The sequence below is a fragment of the Perissodus microlepis genome, chromosome 4 (assembly GCF_051167445.1).
Source record: "Perissodus microlepis isolate ML-2025 ecotype Zambia chromosome 4, ASM5116744v1, whole genome shotgun sequence".
NCBI lineage: Eukaryota > Metazoa > Chordata > Actinopteri > Cichliformes > Cichlidae > Perissodus > Perissodus microlepis.
In genome coordinates this window covers 5,435,518-5,453,544 of record NC_140464.1, presented here as the reverse complement: position 1 = coordinate 5,453,544, position 18,027 = coordinate 5,435,518, and the positions used below count along the sequence as shown (strand labels likewise).

General features: G+C 41.4%; 1 protein-coding gene across 1 annotated transcript in view; it reads left to right on the top strand.

Annotated features, from left to right (window-relative positions):
- Nucleotides 1-13,464: 13,464 nt before the first annotated feature.
- syt3 (synaptotagmin III) overlaps nt 13,465-18,027 on the top strand; it is a 41,535-nt gene continuing 36,972 nt past the window's right edge. The window contains exon 1 of the mRNA XM_084925218.1: nt 13,465-13,921. The gene's annotated coding sequence lies outside the window, so the exon portion shown is untranslated. The remainder of the gene's footprint in view (nt 13,922-18,027) is intronic.

Below are 18,027 nucleotides of genomic sequence, written 5' to 3'. Positions count from 1 at the left end.
GCTGCATGCTGAAAAGTGAAAATTACCAGAAAGAAATGTTTGGGCTACAACTCCACAGGGCTCCTCTCAGTCTGAGCCAGCAGTCAAGTACTTATATGAAATCTGACGAGTTAAACATCTTAAGTACTTCAGAGTAACTTTGTATGATGCACACGTAAAAAAAAAAACATTCATATTGAGGTCATCCTCGATCTCAAACAAGCTGTTCTAGCTGCAGTTTTTAAAGGTCCCCATATCTAAAGGCTGGCTTTCTTCTGATTGCTAGCCCTTCGCCTGGCTTCCTTAAAGCCAGAACCTGGCGCTTCTGAGCACCGCCCAATCAGTTTAATGTTGTACAAGTTACAAAAAAACCCCAAACAAACCTTGGTCTCAAAACACAACGATTACTTTAATGTACACACTGGAGTCATTCCAGTACCCTTTCCACCTGAATTAAGTTTCCACCATTGGAAAACAAAAAAAAGGTCCGCTGAGAAATAATCTGCTGTAGCCTCATTAGCCAACTCTTACTGCTCACATACAAGACCAGTTTGTAAGAGTGTGTAGAATCATTACAAGGAGCTTAGCAGAGACTATTCTGATTATCCGATTACAAGACAAACATTTCTGTGATATAATACTTCCAGCTTGTGATTCTGACTCATCAACCTTACCCTTCATAGATGGAACAGCCTTGTCTTTTAACATTCATTAGCCTAGCCAAAAATGCAGCTTCTTACAAACAAACAGGTTGGCCTTTCATTATTACTGTATCGTCTTTATCCTTATCATCCTATTCTTCACAATCGGAAAAAAAAAAATTCTGACCAGCCTTGCTTGAAAAGAACTCCCAAAGTGGAAACATTTCCAAGACAGACTGAGCAGGAGGGTGGGCCTGCTGTGCTCAGAGCCACAGCTCCATCCATGCATGAGATAACCATATAAGGGCCCCATTATACCCATCGCACTGGTCACTTAGCACAACAACAGTGATGTTGCAACAGCTCCATATATTTATACGACGCTTAGGGGACACGTACCCACTGCAGTATTCACCTGAATGATCGCCATTGTCACTCGGACAAAACCTCCACATCAGCAATGCTATATGAGGAGAAAAAGTCAAAGGCAGAAGCAAAGTGAGTTTTTTTTAACATAAAGTCTCATCTTTTCAAACTTTAGCAAAATCACCCTCTGTAGAATCTCTGAATTTCTGCACTGATCTTTAAAATGGCAGTAAAACCTGACACAATTGTAAAATCATGTCTTCAGCCTGGCTGCAGAGGCACAATACGCAATCTTACAAAACTCAAGAGGTGCACCGCCAGCCAAACTACACAAAAGCAGCAGCCTCCGCCCACGGATGGTGTTCTTCACTGGGGGGAGTACTGCAAGCACAATGGACCCATCAGCAATCCACTCCAGCTGAAGTCAGTCGGACCAACAAGTAGAAAAAAAAACTTTACCTATGTTTGAAATGAGCATTAAACATCATAAGAACAAATGAAAGGTCGTAACCATAGCAGCTCCTTTATAATCAATATTATTAAGAAAGGGAAGAATGTTAACAAGAGCTTGTTGTTTTATGTGGTTTTAAAATGCTGATGAGGACATGCCACAGAACTAATTAATATTCTATGTACACACAAAAAAATCATATTATGTAAAAATATCAAATCACAAGAGTCCACTTACGTATCCAATATACTGACAAGCTTTCACACTGCATGCTGCACAATGTCAGAAAATTGTTTGCCTAACTGGCAGCATCAAAATGTGCCACAATGTAGCCAGAGGTGGAAACACACATCAAAAATGGTTTGTTAGATTTATATTTATACAATTTTTTACTAATCATAGTCTCTTACCATGACACAAACTTCTTAGCAAATAGTTTCCCATGCCTACAACCTCAACTATCATCAGCACTGATCCACCATTCACTCTCTTTTTGCTATTCTCTAGAAAATATAAAAACAAAATGCTCAACTATGCATAATGTCGTTAACTTCATGTGTCATTTCAGGATTATTGAGGAGATTTTTTGCTTTAAAACATTGATCTGAAAATAAGATTGCTGCTACATGAAGGCCGACAATGAAAGAAATCAGTAAAGCTTCTGACAGAAAAAAAAATCCATATTAAGCCCCAGAGAGGTCAGGGAACTGCAGAGTTTGGTGATAAATCTCTGTGGGTTCACCACTATAAGCAGCCCCTTTCACATGCAGTCATGTGTCCCAGCATTAGATAGTTTTCTTGTATAAAACAATTGCATGTGAAAATTATAACTAAAAATTCGAGATTTTCAGCTCTCTTCTGATCCCCTTTTTTTGACGTCATTCCAATAGTTTTGGGAACATGGGAAGTCAGAACAGCTCCACCAAATGTTGTTCTTGTAAAAGTCCAACTTGGACACAAAATCCAACAATGCGAGCCTGTCCCTAAACACACAATGTTCAAAAATCCCTGTGTATACACATTCAGGCAGCAGATTTTGAGTCCTAGAAGGAAAGCAGTGCCTTAGTAGCAGTTGGATACCAACTGTCTTATGCTCTACTTCCTCACCGCTGACCTCAAGTCCCAGTTTGTGTAAGGCTGCACTTAAAGCCTCAGGTACTGCGCCTAACGCCACTGGGGTTCACAGAAGACTTTGAAGTTCTTGACCTTAACACATACTGCATACAGGGCCTGTCCAAATTGCTCCAGGCTAAGGTCAGGGAGGTTGGAAAACCCCCCAAAGAACCTCGCAGAGACACTGGAGTGACCTCGCCAAGTTTGCTGGAGGGGTACTCTGCCAGATGCTGTGACTGTGCTGGCTGGTGATGCTAACAAGAGGAAATGCGACTGATTTTCCCACAGCTGAAGGTATCTTATGAACAAAAAAAGCAAAGGAAAGAAACTAAGAGGAGGGTAAAAAAAAAGATTAAGTAAACGAAGAAAGTGGAATCCTCTGTTAAAAAATTAAAGTAGGTGATGGCAGTGGCTGATGGGTGAGTAGGAGTCACGACAAAGAAAATGGAGACCAGCAGAAGAAAGACAGCTAGTGAAAGAGAAAGAGAGAGAAAGAGAGAGAGGTGGGCGATTAGTCCTATGAGAGAGTTGTCATGGTAACAAGTGATCATGATGAGGTTGGGAATGATCAGAGAAGACTTTTGGAAAGAAAGTGCAAACACATACAGAAGATGCATAATTACATGAGGAGAGAAATGCCAGTACAGGAGACCGTCACGTCGATAACAGGTGAGCAACAACGTGCAATAAAAACTGATTCAAAAGTTCATGTTTACAGTTCACTTTTAAAGATTTCATAATCAAACATTTAATTCCAGTGGATTAGACTGAAGTACAGCAAATCAGCTCTCACGAGAAATAGTGTTTAATTCCATAATAAAAGGAAGTTTCATAAATTAAGTGAAGCTAGTCCTTATTGCTGAATGTTACGACTGAATTTGCAATCTTATTCTAAAAAAATATCACGCCTTCCACTGACTTGCAGGATAGAAACAGCTCTGCAGCAGGCCTTTCTGAACTATGCTCTTCAAGGTCAACTTCTTTCACTTGACCTCTCACATGCAATTTACTGTGCATTCTGCATTCACACCAAAAGTCACCCCATGTTTATTTTATGAACAATGAAGTGAAAAGCTCCGGCTCCTTCCAGCAGCTCTGAATCATGTAGCTATTTAAATGTAGTGGGCAAGTTCAGATTGCATATAATTTATTTCTCTGCAGGAGCCATTTCAGCCCAGATCGCTGACATACCTGAGCTAGTTCTGAAACCTATTCAGTTATATTCAATTCAATTTTATTTATATAGCGCCAATTCATAACAGTTGCCTCAAGACACTTTATATGGTAAGGTCACTAAACCCCTCAGAGCAAGTGCAAGCACTTGGCGACAAAGGGAAGGCAAAACTCCCTTTTAAAAGGAAGAGCCAGGCTCAGGTAGAGGTAGCCATCTGCTGCAACCAGTTGAGGATTAGGGCGAGAGAAGAAAGCAGAGGGAGAGTTTAATAATTGTTAATGGTTAAATACAGCAGTGATGTATACACACATAGACATAAATGCCTGAAGAAGAAAACCCCAGCAGTCTAAGGCTATTGCAGCAAAACTAAGTGAAGGTTCAGGGTCACATAATCCAGCTCTAATGTTAAAAGTAGAGAGAGTGACTGTTCCATAGTAAAGAGGCCTCAAAGCTCACATATGGTCAAAAGTCATGAGCCAGGGTTGACATATGTTACAGAAAGTCAGTGCAGTCAGTTCAGGCCAAATATGGACCTGAGAAAATTGCAGATTGCACATCCTACACCATCTACGTCCCCTAGAACTTGTGCTTATATAATGTGCCTAATTTACAGGGAGTGCAGAATTATTAGGCAAGTTGTATTTCTGAGGAATAATTTTATTATTGAACAACAACTATGTTCTCAATGAACCCAAAAAACTCATTAATATCAAAGCTGAATGTTTTTGGAAGTAGTTTTTAGTTTGTTTTTAGTTTTAGCTATTTTAGGGGGATATCTGTGTGTGCAGGTGACTATTACTGTGCATAATTATTAGGCAACTTAACAAAAAACAAATATATATACCCATTTCAATTATTTATTTTTACCAGTGAAACCAATATAACATCTCCACATTCACAAATATACATTTCTGACATTCAAAAACAAAACAAAAACAAATCAGCGACCAATATAGCCACCTTTCTTTGCAAGGACACTCAAAAGCCTGCCATCCATGGATTCTGTCAGTGTTTTGATCTGTTCACCATCAACATTGCGTGCAGCAGCAACCACAGCCTCCCAGACACTGTTCAGAGAGGTGTACTGTTTTCCCTCCTTGTAAATCTCACATTTGATGATGGACCACAGGTTCTCAATGGGGTTCAGATCAGGTGAACAAGGTGGCCATGTCATTAGTTTTTCTTCTTTTATACCCTTTCTTGCCAGCCACGCTGTGGAGTACTTGGACGCGTGTGATGGAGCATTGTCCTGCATGAAAATCATGTTTTTCTTGAAGGATGCAGACTTCTTCCTGTACCACTGCTTGAAGAAGGTGTCTTCCAGAAACTGGCAGTAGGACTGGGAGTTGAGCTTGACTCCATCCTCAACCCGAAAAGGCCCCACAAGCTCATCTTTGATGATACCAGCCCAAACCAGTACTCCACCTCCACCTTGCTGGCGTCTGAGTCGGACTGGAGCTCTCTGCCCTTTACCAATCCAGCCACGGGCCCATCCATCTGGCCCATCAAGACTCACTCTCATTTCAACAGTCCATAAAACCTTAGAAAAACCAGTCTTGAGATATTTCTTGGCCCAGTCTTGACGTTTCAGCTTGTGTGTCTTGTTCAGTGGTGGTCGTCTTTCAGCCTTTCTTACCTTGGCCATGTCTCTGAGTATTGCACACCTTGTGCTTTTGGGCACTCCAGTGATGTTGCAGCTCTGAAATATGGCCAAACTGGTGGCAAGTGGCATCTTGGCAGCTGCACGCTTGACTTTTCTCAGTTCATGGGCAGTTATTTTGCGCCTTGGTTTTTCCACACGCTTCTTGCGACCCTGTTGACTATTTTGAATGAAACGCTTGATTGTTCGATGATCATGCTTCAGAAGCTTTGCAATTTTGAGACTGCTGCATCCCTCTGCAAGATATCTCACTATTTTTGACTTTTCTGAGCCTGTCAAGTCCTTCTTTTGACCCATTTTGCCAAAGGAAAGGAAGTTGCCTAATAATTATGCACACCTGATATAGGGTGTTGATGTCATTAGACCACACCCCTTCTCATTACAGAGATGCACATCACCTAATATGCTTAATTGGTAGTAGGCTTTCGAGCCTATACAGCTTGGAGTAAGACAACATGCATGAAGAGGATGATGTGGACAAAATACTCATTTGCCTAATAATTCTGCACTCCCTGTATATGTGATGTAGGATTCCAAATACGGATGCAGAATGTTTTTATACCTTCCTCTGAAATCCTTTTTCATTTGTTCGCCTCGAATAAATGCTCCTGCAATATATTAGTAAAAGCTTCTAGTAATAAAAACATGCTTTTAGTTTTTTATGGTTACATTTAGGCAATCACGGCCCTCACACATCATCGTCTCGGTTTAACAGTAAAAGAGTGTCTTGAAGTGTGAAACGCATTGTGTTGACTTAATCAGCATTTAACAAAAGCCATCAATTAAAGGGAGCTTTTATTTTGCTTAAATCTAAGCAACCTTATTAAGGATATGAATGCCAGTCTCCCTCGGTGATGTAAAAAACATTAACAGTCCTCTCTGCCAAAGACAAACTTTGCTGCCATACATAATGCAAGAAAAAAATGATATATTTTTTCTTAGAGAATTTATTTGGTAAACCATGTTAGTAGAATAAAAATCTGACTGGCAGGAGCCGGCGTTGCTGGCAGAATCAGAAGGAGTAACTACAAATATTCAGATCCAACATATATTTAAAAAGATTTTGTGTCTGTGTACCTTTAGTTTAGTTAACTACCATCTAGGCTTTTGGACTTTTTGGCTTGCTATAATAAAAGCCAGTTAATTAATGACAGCTGCATTCCCACTGTGCATCCTGGGTCACTGTCATGGCATACTGGGACACTTAATGGAATTGCACCATCATTAATTCCACCTGCTCTTTTCTACCAAACTGTGACAAGTGAAAATGTCTGTTGTGAGAAATGTGCCTATACTTTGGACCATTAGCTGGTCTGGATCTGGGAACCTACAACTATAACTACAAGAGAAGCCACTGCAGAAATGCCTGCATTATTTCTGGCCACTAGGGGGCGACTATTCTGGTTACAAACAGAGTTAAATGGAAATCAGGGGGAAAACAGCCCTGGGTTCCTCACTTTGTGACCTCAGGAAACACCTTTCTGATGACTTCATGTGCTCAGTTGTTAGTTTGAAGTCTTAATGACCACAAAAAGAAGTTAATTTTGTAATCATTATGATGATTATTAGAGTCAGAAATGTATAAATACAAGGACTTGTCACGCAAGTTATACACCAATGAGCATGCAGAGTCTCTCTGTTTCAGAACTGGATCCACCCCTTCTTTGTCAAGTCAGTTCAAAACACCAAGATGATGACAGCAAAAACCATGAGCTTGAAAAATATTACAACACATCTTCACTAACCATTGGATGATATCATGGTGGCTACATCCAGTCTGTTTTGAATACAATCTGTGACTAACGCTGAGTGGTTGCTATCTTGGCAATGCCAATGCTAGCTTGCTTACGGCAGCAAATAATGCTGATGAATTCAGCATTGTGCAGTCAAAGTCTCAACAAATTGTAAATGTTCACAAAGGCAGCAGCTAGCATGACAATCATGGTGAATCTTTGCAAGTAAAGCCCACCTGATCGATCAGCGGGCATATATTATTGGCTAGTATTAGCTATTAGCTATAAGCCATCGTTTATCCACTAGAGGGCACTCTGCAGGTTCCCTGTTGTTAACGTGCATCATGAATGCCTCAAACAACAACCTGCTGAGGAGAGTAGGACAGAGTGTAAACATAAATAACTGCATATAAAAAATGTTAGGGAAATCAGTTTCTGTTTTGGTATCTGAAAGGAAAAAAAATCATCTGATATTTAAGAATATTGACTTTTTGAACCACTAAATATCAGTATTAGTATTGATATCTCTTATGGGTCTAATTGCAACCTTCACTTTTGGTAAGTCCACATGTTTGATTTGTGATAACACACTACACAATCAAGTATGTGGTATACATAATGTACTGCACACAAGTCTACTAATGGAAGTAACCAAATTGAGGCGACGTATTAGTCTCTGCTGGTCATTGTTTACAAATGCAGATCAATTTTAAAAAGCAATTATAATGCTGATGGAGAATGCATTTCAGCAAAAGCACTCCCTCATTTGCTCTCCACTTGGAGACCGTATGATTGGTCAAGTCAAGCTGATTAGAAACAGAAACCAGAAGCTTCCAGCAACAGATTCTACAAATTCATTTACAGATAGCTGATTATAAAGATTAGTGTCAAAACTCATCACACATTGAGGTAGCTAATTTGAAAGCTTATTTACAGCCTGCACGACCACTTGTCTGCTCAACTTTATTGACTTTTTTTTTTATTGATGTCTCCAGTGAACTGAAATGATGAGAGTTGCATAAATGACTAAAACTGTGCTAACTGTAGTTGTCCTTTACTTGCTGGATTGGTACAGGAGTTTGTTTCACAGGAGTTGAGTTCTACATGTCATGTATTGTTCACTTCTCCTGAGAAAGTAAAACTTGGTGAGCAATGGGCAACTTTTTATATCTGTCGCCTTCGGCGTGACAAGACAGAGCAGACACACAAAATCACTACTTTTATAGTGATGACTGTGCCTTTCTCCTCTGTCTTACAATGCCAAGAGGGACAACCCCACTCGTTCTTGTGGTCAGAGCTTTGGAAACACCTCTGATATAAAGGTGGAAAATAATACCACAGAAATGTTAGTTGAGGGGAATGATAGCCTCAGTCAGCTAATTCTCAACAAGTTATTTAATGATAATGGTGGTGAATATTTGCGGCTTCTGAAGATGACAAATGGTGATAAAAATCCAAAAGATTAAAGTCAGAAAAGAGGATTTATTGGCTCACAAATTCTTCAACAGGAGGCTTCTAGTATGTGTCAAGGTATAGAAGGGGAGGCTTATCCCTATAAACATACACCTCCATATAAATTTGCACATTCTAGAGGAAAAATCAGAAATTAGATTTTTCTGATTTCCTGTTTCAATCTACAAGAAATACTGACCAATCACCTTTGAGCAAAACCATCGACCATCATCTGACGAGCTTTTGAAATTGCACTGTTAGGAAGTCTTGAATACCATTATCCACTATCTAGATATTGTGGCTTCAACTGGCCATTACTTCCAGAGACAAATCAGAAGAAAAGCCAATGGGTTTCTAAATTGGATAGACCCTGAGGTTTGTGTTGGAGTGTTAACTGCTCCGAATGAGTCACACCAGTCAGTGCTCAGATTATAAAAATCTCTTGGCTTTTCAAGGCCGGAATTAATCTTGGCTGCAGTTATCCCAATGGGTAATCATGGATCTCTGCACAGAATCTGCTGACTATTCATGTCAGTGAGAGTTTTTTGCCCTCTAACGGCACAACTGGGAGTGAAGGAGTGAAAAGCAGATACAGAGAAGACTAGAAGGAGAAGAGCAGAAGGAAGGGTGTGACCATATCTACAAATCCTGAGAGGACAGAGCCTGTCTCCACTGATTTACACAAGTGAGGTAACAGAGGTAATAAATTAAAGTCTTTGGTTGAAGTTACTCAACACACGTGATGTACGTGAGTTTGAGGGGATTTAAGGAACCTTAGATTTGGGGAGTTACGTCATCAAGTCTCAGCCTTTATCAGCAAAAAAACCCACTTTATTTGAAAAGCTGAAGAGTATCTTTATTTCTCAGATTTCCTTGTAGTCCATGTAGCTAAATCATAGATTTTTTTTGTAACTGAGCCCAGAGAAATGTCAGCCCATAGTTTCACTCACTTTATTTTGACAACTGAAAGATACCAATTTTAGTCTCTGCGAACTACGCCTCTCGAAAGTTAGAAGCAACTCCAACTGATTCATAGCAGAAACTACTTGCAAGTATTCCCCTTAGTGCTCTTTCCTGAAAACAAAAATTTCTTGTAAGGCAAAGTCTTCTATTAGTAATCAGAAGAAAAATCTAATCTAAAATCTAAAAAATCTAAAAAAAATCTAAAAGCCAAGCTACAAACTAACCTCACCCACAAATTACATCATATTAAATAAAAATATTAATATTTTTTTTTAAAAAATGAAGTCCTATTTAATCAGATTCATAACCCACATTCCAAACAAATTATTTTACCCTGCCCTCCACTCCCACCACACGTGAAATATTGTTTTTTTAATGGCTTAGGGTTATTGTAAGGAATTAGGATTACAAGCCTTACAAGGTTAATAAATCTTTCAAACAGGGCTCTTTTTACTCATCACAGCAGAAGTTACCAACAGTGGCAAAAAATCTGAAGGGGGCAAAAATTAGCATGCACACCTTGATCTCATGTTTTCATCACTAATGACTGGAAAAGGACCCGATAAACACCCTAAATACCCCGGAGACAGTTTTCCCGGAATCGATGTAATCTGTACTCTTTCGTGGCGAAAACAAACATCAGATGTTGGGCTTTTTTGTCCAGAATGAAGAAAGCTTATGTTTACAGACTCGCCTTTTGTTTATTGGTCCTAAAATGCCACCAAGCACAGAGTGAAACACTGTCTTCAGGATGAAATCTGAAACCAAAGGCGCTTAGTGTTACTGTTGCTGAAGCTACAAGATTTATGTCTGAAATGGGCATTCCCTGGTCTGAGGAAGAAGCACAAGAAGGCAATTCAGTGCTGTTGATTACTGTTGCTTATATTTCTAAGACAAGTGAGAAGTTTAGTATACTCTTGTATACTAAACCCTAAGCCCTAAAAGTTGAACCTGCAATCCCACGATTGCACTTCAGGAGCTGCGTGAGATCCTTAATTAATAACGGCATGAGCTCCGTAGACTGTAACATCCCTCACTACCAGTTAAGATACAGCAAAACATCTAATATCATTTATCACAGGAAACTGCCAAACCTGCTTGTATCAACAAAATTTCTGCAGACTAAAGACTTGAGAAGTATTTTGTACATAGCCAGCGTCATAAACTATTCGGCCACACTATTCCTCAACAATCTATTTACCCTTATTTTCTTTTAGGTTTGGAAATCAAACTCTAACACTTTTTGCAGCTTTGTTATTTACGTTAGTCTTAAAACATATTTGAATTTGGACTCGGACACATTTCGCACCATTGAGTTGACACCAACGGTCTTAGTCACTCTTAATCTCTTCATGGCTCTTCTCCCCTCCAGCCTTTTCTCGGTCTACTTTCTTTAGTACGTGTGCACGTGCTATTACATACATTCACGCTAAGTGCCTTGGAGTGTGCATGTGTGAATCGAGTGCCTTAGAGTGTTTTGTGTGCACATGGAGGAGTGGATAATTTGTTCCACATAAGAGCAATATTATAATGCCAGCACTCGTTTTAGGGGGAACAAGATTTCTGGTCTGACAGTGGCAGCTGCCTCCAGCTGAGCTCTCAATCCATTTGTTGTTTAACTTTCACTCTCTCTCGCCTCTCCTCTGTTTTTGTCCTGTTTCCCCCTCTATGTGTTCCTGTCCTCTTCTGTTGTGCGTCTCAGCCTCTCTCTGTGCTCTGCTTTGACAGTTAACAGAGGTCACTGTTTACTCTCATTTATCAGTCAATCATCGCCCGCTGCAGGGTTCCAAACACAGCTATTTTTCCATCATCTGTCCGTCTTTTTTCATCACTGCTTCCAGAAGGATGATGAACACAGTGTAATATAATTATAAGGTGTTAATTTGTTAAACTATGTGTGGCAAATACTCTTTTTAATATTATTTCCCGCCTAACTCTGAGAACATTCCTGCTTAATCTTCTCGGAATACATAAATGCTGTCAGGGTTTTATTATTTTTGTCAGCGTGACAAGTTATTAAAAATTGTGCTGGGAATAAATGTGGTCTGTGAAATAATATCACTTTGTCCGTTTGGATAAATTGTAAGATCATGTTGAGTTATGGGATTTTATTGTTTTGCCATTGTGATCACTAAACGTTCTGCAGGAGCATTAGTCCTGAATTAATGAGATTTTTTTATAGACGTGGATTCCAAATGTTTTTTTCCAAATCTATGTCTTGATCTTTGCCCCCCATTAGCATAATAAAAAGCCCAAGATCAAATTTGGATTCACTTAAGCCAGCCTAATTCAAATAACACCCCCACCATCACCGCCACCCCTTCCCCTTCTATCTCCCTCTTAGACCCATCTGAAGTTCGTGATTAGCATTTTTATGAATAAATAACAGTTTGATCTGTGCTATTTTTATTTTTTTAAAAGCTTGCATTTAGAATAGTTTTTGAGCCAAATGCATGTAGAATTTCCATACCCAAGTTTCTAACAAGGCCTAGATGTTCGCTTGTGCTGTGTGGCCCATTAGGTGTTGTTTGGGCACACTCTGGGAGAATGATTAATTCATCAGTGTGCCGTCTTTAAATATGAAGATGCTTGCTTCTGTCCCGACAACAGAACTCACAGTAGGAGGCCTTTCTTTTTGGACTGAAAAAGATTAATGCGCAGGCTTCCTGCTAACTATAAATATTAGCGGTTACTAATTATGCTGTGAAGTTAAACTATAGGCAAGATTTTAATGAGAAACATCCGCAGTGACTGGAAGAATACAGAAAAAACCAACAGATACCATGCACAGTGCGGAGACAGTAATGACTGGCGATATGATCTGAAAAACACACATGGAGAACAAGTACAAAAGTGCGCGCTGTTCGCCGTGTTCATTTAACACGGCAGCAGGCCCATATGCTGTGAACATCTTGAGGGGCAGAGGGTTGACTTGCCTTACATAACTGTTAAAGTTAGCACCATCTCAACAGGAAGAAGAGAAGAAACCCTAATCTAGGGGTTTACACACTACTTTCCAATTATTGTTTTTCAGATAGATTTGATTTTTGTTGATGGAAGCGATACGATACAGAATGTGACATCTGGATATCAAAACTACTTCCCTATTACGTCCTCCCGCTGCTTGATGTGCAAATTCAATTATAACTGAATTACAGCTTTTCTCATTTTGTTGGGTCAACCACTCTGGGAATATGTCAAGGGCCCCTGAAGGCACCCTGGGGGACACCACTTTAAAAGCAACCCCTCTCGTACGATGCCTAAACCTGTTCCCGGCTGACCGTGGTGAGTCCTCATTATCCTACTCGTGATGTTATCATAAAACAGAGAAATATTTTTATGTGCATATACGAGGCTTGCAGGAATATCATAATCTAATCATGACTCCAATAAGCCTATGTCTCATTCTAACTAGATCATGTCCTCTGTATACTTCAACTGCTCTTCTCATGCTGCACACACATAACACACACACACCAGCCAGGTCCCTTTTTTTTGGCTCAGAGCCGAACAACATTGACCCTCTATCCCATCTCTGCTCTCCACCACCTGACATCCTACCAACACCTCCTCTTCACACTACCCTATCCCCACCTCTACTCCCACCGTTTCTTCCTCTCATCCCACTGATGTTGCCATAAAAAAACGGCAACATTTTATGTGGCCCCCAACCCACTCACCACCAGCACTACATCACCTCTCCAGGGGCATCTGCGGGAGTATCATTATCTAATCATAGCTCTAATAAGTCCAAACAAGATCCTGGGTGCTTCCATGTACCCTGCAGGCTCAGAGAGGCCAGTACCCTCCACACCATTTATAGACCCCCTCCATCCCTGCTTCCCACCAACACACACACACTCCGGTACCCACAGGCCACTTCTCTCTCTCTTTTCCTCTACACGCCCCACATACATCAGTATGTCTTTAGCACTGGCTGGGTTGTACAGGCAGAGAGAGAGAAGAGACAGAGTATTAGTATTCAGAGCACAGTGAGGGAAAAAAGGAGAGGGAGCGAACAAGCAGCAGAGAGAAAGAGAGAGAGAGTGAGAGGGAGGGGATAGTGAAATAGAGAGGAGGAAAAAACACAAGGAGGGGGGAAAATATAAGAGAAGAACACGGGAGACGGGAGGGAAAAGAGGGGAGGGGAGATATATCATATTGTTCATTTCTCTCTCTTAGTCTGCCATCCCGGTTGCGCGGCTTACTGCTCGGTGCCGTCTTGGAGAGGAAAAGAGAGTGAGAGAGCGAGCGAGAGAGAGGAGGGGTGGACAGAGCGAAAGAGGGCGGAATGCCCCTTTACAGGCGTCGCATCTGACTAGAACAGCGGAGAATCTCGTAATTCGGAAATTGGTCAGATAGGAGGACACTGCTTTCTGCAACACCAAGGTAGGGAGACCTTCCCTTTTGTTGCCCCCTTTCTGGCAGCATGCATGCGGGTCTGTTATATCCGCGATGTGTGCTTTATTCGCGTCATATCTCCTTTGATCCTGCATCCCGCACCGTGCTCTGCTGAATGTGCCCTAAATCTCGCAGCATGTGTCTGTTTTCCATGAATATTTAATGTAGATTATTTGTGCATCACTCTGGCTCTTCTGTATTGCATTCTGCCATTGCATATTCGAGCCTATAGTGGGATGCATGCTGTGTGGAGGCAGTCTATAAGGTAACGGAGGCTGGTCTAGCCCATATGACAGATACCAGTGTCACAAGTGTATTAATGGCAGCTATCCTCACAGACGACAGTGATTAAACTTTTTTTTTCCATGAGAACGACATGAGGTATGAGGCGAACAGACAGAGGGGTGCGCGCACGAGCACGCAGAAAACACACAAGACAGGTTGACGTGCGTAAGACGTGCGTAATCCCCCTTCCACCCACACCCACACCCCAACCAGCCTACCCCACTCCCCCTCACCATCAAAGACACAGTTTCCTTCCCACCACAGAGAACCATATTTATGCAAATGGTCAAAAAAAGGAGAGAAAAAAACAGCCGCTGAGACACACTGACTCACCGACTCTTACATGGTGCTAGGTGAAAAATGAAGTGAAGGCGGCCTGTTGTCTGTGTGTGTGTGTGTGTGTGTGTGTGTGTGTGTGTGTGTGTGTGTGTGTGTGTGTGATTACACTCCCTGTCTGTAAATAGGTCCCGCTCTGCAGCTCCACGGGCTGTGCAAGAGACAGGAAGAACAGTACCAGTATCCCACGGTTCCTGGCTGGCCACTTGCTCTCTATTTCCTGTCCCATGTTATAGATAATTTAAACACTTGCAGCTCCAACAGGCCCAGAGTGGCAGAAAGCTGTGAAAACCTCAACAGAAACCCTGATATGTGTGAATGGGGGATAGAAATAAGTGGGGATGAAAGGAGACACTGCCTTTTTGAAAGCGAAGGGGTGTTTGGTTGAATGTTTATAGAGATATATGGTCTTTAGCTGATATTAACACTCACCCACCTCATGTTATTTATTTGCTGAGAGGGTGTCCAGGAGCTATTATAGGACTGGCTAAATTGGAACAACCTCGAGGCTGAGGCTGAGCAAAGCTATTACCTCTAGTCAATAGACATTAATATCCCCATGCTCAATCTCGGCCTCATACAGCGCCAAGTCTGTCCCCGTGAAACCGCTCCACTGGAGTAACCAAAAAGATGTGTTGTAGTAGCCCTATCTGTTTACCCTTGTGCATCAATCCGTCACAGCCGAGTGAGCAAAGAGGAGCGATGATAGCATTGTCTCGCGCAGACATCGCTGTGGCCTCAAAAGGAAGTGATGCAAAACAGAAAGGAGGATATGCCGGCACTGGTGGAGAGAGGTCATGACCTCAGTGCATCAGGCATACTCCTGACGAATAGGGAATGATCTGAGGATACAAGAGTACATCGATTTGAGGTGGTATAAAACATGATACAGCCCAGCAGGGTAGAGCGTAGCTGATAGCATCAAAGTCCAGAATAGAGAGGATAGGGTCACGGGGCCAAGATGCCAGTCTACGGAGTACGGCTGACTTGAGATGAGAGAAAAAAAGTTAATGTGAAAACTGCCAAAACACCAGAAGCGTGAAATTCACTTAAACACTTAACCGAATTAGCAGACTTTCAAAACAAAAACATAAACAAAACCTTTCAGGCAAAAACGAGAGGTTCAATTAGAGATGACTTCCAGGTACAGATGAAAACAAAAGAAGGCGCGTGGCAGCAGATAGAAAGACTTGAAAGCACGTTCAATGAGATCCGCCTGAAACATCCTATTAGGTATAACCAATGGATTAGTCTCCTTTGTCTACAGAAGCATTATGTTCTGACATAAAAAGGCTCTGACTGGTCTCAGTTTTGCAATTATGAAGGTGTTCAGTTTTACCTCCATGAAAATAGTTTGACATTTTAGCAATAAACAGTAATTCCATTTAGACCAACCTTAAGAGAAAAAGGAGCTGAATAGGAGGAAAAGAGGGTTTTATGATCTTACACCCCCTCAGACTGTGGGGTGAACTGAGAAATTAAATTCCAGAAAAAAAACCCCAAAAACTCAAGGTAATACTACAACCGCTGTTTCCACTGCTGTGGATATCAATCCAGGTGCCTTTGAACTGGAAAAACAAAAATTGTAGAAGACCCACATGTGATGTATTTCATTCAGCACACAGACAAATATATTATTATGTTAAATGACCATATTGGGTTGCAAAAGATCACAGGTTTGTGGTAAGCATCTGAATGTCTTCCGCTTCTTATTCAGCAGACAGCAGCGACTCAAATGTCTTATCACTGTAATTCCCGAACTCGGCTGAGGTGTGTGATTCTTCCTTCAGAGGCAGATTCCACATACAGATTTCAGCTTTCACTCCCGCTCTCCAACATGATCCTTGTTACTGAAAAACCTGCCCCCTGGGTTTTTATCAAATTCACATTCGCCACACTCAAGGATTTCTGTTTTGTTTGTAGCAGCTGTCGGTGGAATTTCTGAGCGAGGGAGAAAAACCACTGTAATTCTTGTGTGAGGGAGGTGCTGCGCTAAAAAATAAGAAATCCAATACCCCCCCCCAAAAAAAGAAAAAGAAAAAAATAGAGAGAGAGTGCATTCAATATTAGATAAATATTTATTACACTATGCCCCAGCCACATGAAATGGGAGTAGTGCTGGGTTGGTTTGTTTTTTTTGGTGTTTTTACTCAGACTTTGGATGTGGTTTCTCTTTAGAGTTTGGATATTTTATGCACCTGAGAGGAGCCCCCAAACCTGTCCTTACTGTGCAAATGTAAGAATGATCCCTTCATTAAAAGGGGATGCAAATATAAATGCCTCATCTGCTTTATCACCTGTAAGTCAGAATGAGGATGTAAAGGCTGCAATGAGCCTTTAAAAATGAGTAATTTAGCTGATGCTCTTATCCTAAGTGATTAACGGGAGGGGGCAGCCAGGGGTTTGGCATCTTGGTGAAGGACACCTGTGTAGCTTTGAACTTGCACTCTCTTTCTTACTGATACAGCCCTGAATTTGGGTTTACATCCATTAAAGCTACTAACGGGTGTCTGGTGCGACTGGCCCTTTTTTCCTGGACAGATTTAGCTCATAATCTGATTGGCTTGCTTCATCTCATCCAGCTCCCATCTCCTTCCCGTTAACGTGATTGGGCAAGACTGATTGTTTTTTTTCTCCGTGGAGTGATTACACTGTGACCTTGCGCTGCGTCCTGTCTCCTCTGCCCAGTCGGACAGTGACCTTCCTGGTCGACTGGTCTGTGTTGTGGCGTATTCGTTCCCTGTGTGTATTGATCCCAGGCAGAACAGCAGTCAATGGAGCGTCTGTGGGAGGCTTAGTGTTGCTCTGTACAGTAAAGTAGGAAGGCGCATTTCTGGGCATGCTGCTATCTCAGTTGAATGCTCCATCACCATGTTTCTAAAGGCATATTCATCGGCGAATAACCATCTTCTGTAAATATTTTGCTTGTAGTAAATTGCATCGCCCAAAACCTTGATTACCATTGTTGCTGTGTCACCCTCGCCGCCAGCTTCCTGGTTTTTTTCCCTGCCCTTCTCTGCTCCAATTTTTTCCCCTCCCTCTTTATCTGTCTCGCCTCCAATTTAATGTCAGCATCTCTCTTATCCCTCTCTCGCCGTCTCCCTATTCCACTGTCTCTTGCTATACAATCGTTCTTTCTGTCTGTCTCCTCCATTTCTTTTTTGCCTCTCCCTCTTGATGCTTTCACTGGCATTTGAGGCGTACAGTTTTGTGCCAGACAGCCATTTCTCAGATTGAGATATCCCAGGTTTTAAGTCACTCAGACAGATTTGCTATCTTAATGGGTGAGAGTAAGGGTGGGGTTGTTGGAGGAGGGCTTGTGTTGCTTTTTGATTTGCCAATTTTGGATTAATTTCTGTAATAGGTTGCGGTGAGTTGGAAAGATAAATGGACTCTGCATTAACTGAGTTTCCTGCACTGATAAAACAATCTTGCTTGCATTATCAGCATAAATCTAACAAAACAGTGCGTGC